The sequence below is a fragment of the Rattus norvegicus genome, chromosome 2, assembly GCF_021556685.1.
Source record: "Rattus norvegicus strain SHRSP/BbbUtx chromosome 2, alternate assembly SHRSP_T2T, whole genome shotgun sequence".
NCBI classification, from domain to species: domain Eukaryota; kingdom Metazoa; phylum Chordata; class Mammalia; order Rodentia; family Muridae; genus Rattus; species Rattus norvegicus.
The window spans coordinates 140,120,178-140,122,611 of record NC_141535.1 but is presented as its reverse complement, the minus strand read 5'-3'; the positions used below and the strand labels follow the sequence as shown (position 1 = coordinate 140,122,611).

The 2,434-nt window shown below is 40.9% G+C and overlaps 1 non-coding gene across 1 annotated transcript; it reads right to left on the bottom strand.

Moving 5' to 3' along the window:
* Positions 1 to 456: 456 nt before the first annotated feature.
* On the bottom strand, positions 457 to 537 carry Trnaa-ggc (transfer RNA alanine (anticodon GGC)). Its single transcript has one exon. It is a non-coding gene; the product is annotated as a tRNA-Ala (tRNA).
* Between the last annotated feature and the right edge of the window lie 1,897 nt (positions 538 to 2,434).

Below are 2,434 nucleotides of genomic sequence, written 5' to 3'. Positions count from 1 at the left end.
TAATTCCCCCAAGGGGGTCCTGTTCTCAGTTCAGTGGTTTGCTGCTAGCATTGACCTTTGTATTGGACATGCTCTGGATGTGTCTCTCAGGAGAGATCTATATCTGGTCCCTTTCAGCATGCATTTTTTTTAGCTTCATCAATCTTATCTAGTTTTGGTGGCTGCATATATATGGGCCACATGTAGGGTGGGTTCTGAGTGGCTGTTCTTTGAGTCGTTGCTCTAAACTTTGCTTCCATATCCTCGCCTATGGATATTTTTCCCCCTTTTAAGAAGGAGTGGGCACATCCAAATTTTGGTCATCCCTCTTCTTGAGCTTCCTGTGGTCTGTGGATTGCATCTTGGGTAATTTGAGCTTTTAGGCTAATATCCACTTATCAATGAGTGCACACCAAGTGTGTTTTTCTGTGATTGAGTAACCTCACTCAGGATGATATTTTCTTTTTTTTTTTTTTTTCCCGGAGCTGGGGACCGAACCCAGGGCCTTGTGCTTGCCAGGCAAGCGCTCTACCACTGAGCTAAATCCCCAACCCCAGGATGATATTTTCTAGTTCATTCCATTCGCCTATGAATTTCATGAAGTCATTGTTTTTGATAGCTGAGTAGTAATCCATTGTGTAGATGTACCACATTTTATGAATCCATTCCTCTGTTGAAGGGCATCTGGGTTCTTTCCAGCTTCTGGCTATTATAAATAAGGCTGCTATGAACATAGTGGAGCATGTGTCTTTGTTGTATGTTGGAGCATCTTTTGGGTATATGCCCAAGAGAGGTATAGCTGGGTCCTCAGGTTGTGGAATGTCCAATTTCCTGAGGAACTTCCAGACTGATTTCCAGAATGGTTGTACCAGTTTGCAATCACACCAACAGTGGAGGAGTGTTCCTCTTTCTCCACATCCTCGCCAGCATCTGCTGTCACCTGAGTTTTTTATCTTAGCCATTCTGACTGGTGTGAGGTGGAATCTCAGGGTTGTTTTGATTTGCATTTCCCTGATGACTAAGGATGTTGAACATTTCTTTAGGTGCTTTTTGGCCATTCAATAATCCTCAGCTTAGAATATTTTGTTTAACTCTGTACCCCATTTTTAGAGTTATTTGGCTCTCTGGAGTCTAATTTCTTGAGTTCTTTGTATATTTTGGATATTAGCTCTCTATCAGATGTATGATTGGTAAAGATCTTTTCCCAATCTGTTGGTTGCTGTTTTGTCCTAATGACAGTGTCTTTTGCCTTCTAGAAGCTTTGCAGTTTTATAAGGTTCCATTTGTTGATTCTTGCTCTTAGAGCATAAGCTATTGGTGTTTTTTTTTTTTTCAGGAAGTTTTCCCCATTGCCCAGGAGTTCGAGACTCTTCCCCACTTTTTCTTCTATTAGTTTGAGTGTATCTGGTTTGATGTGGAGGTCCTTGATCCACTTTGACTTAAGCTTTGTACAGGGTGATGGATTTGCATTCTTCTACATGCTGACCTCCAGTTGAACCAGCACCATTTGTTGAAAATACTATCTTTCTTCCATTGGATGGTTTTAGCTCCTTTGTCAAAGATCAAGTGACCATAGGTGTGTGGGTTCATTTCTGGGTCTTCAATTCTGTTCCACTGATCTATCTCCCTGTCTCTGTACCAATACCATACAGTTTTTATCACTATTGCTCTGTAATACTGCTTGAAGTCAGGGATGGTGATTCCCCTAGAAGTTCTTTTATTGTTGAGTATAGTAACTTGATTTATTAAAATATCTATCCTCGGGTGCTTTAAAAGAAAACTGTAAAGCATACCAGGGAGAGCTGACCCTGTGTCTACCCAGGGCTGATGATGACCCGTTCACATTCTCTTTCTGTGCTACATCCTGGGTTGCCATGTATCCCCTAGAGTCACAGTGCTCCCAAACCTTCTGCACAGCCAGAGTTCTTGCTCTCAAATGTGGTGATTTTACTCTATTTTTACACAATCCACAGGTTTTTGTAACATTTTCTGGAACTTTTAGGTGTTTTCAAGTAAAATACTTTTCATGTTGAAGGGCTTGAAAAAAGTGTATGGAACAGCTATCAGGAGCACAGACACTGGCACTAGAATCTGAAATATAGTCCTGTCCTACCTAAGTCTTGGTGCTCTGGGAACAGTTTACAAAACTGCCTATTGTCATAAAGAAGGAACTATACTTAAAATGTGTTCTCCACGTGTTGTAAGTCAGAGACATAATTCCCAGGTTTGTATACTAACAGCATTCAGAGGTAACTAAGGCAAAGTGAGGTTTGGGCACTCTGAGATCAGAAGAGTTCAGCCTGGGAAGCAGGAACTCTGTTGCATCCAAGAAACGTACCTTAACCTCAAAGATAAAATGAAGGAAAAAGACATTCCAAGCAAACAGACCTAAGAAGCAAGCTGGAGTCTAGCCATTTTAATATCTGAAAAAATAGATGTTAAACAAAAACTAACC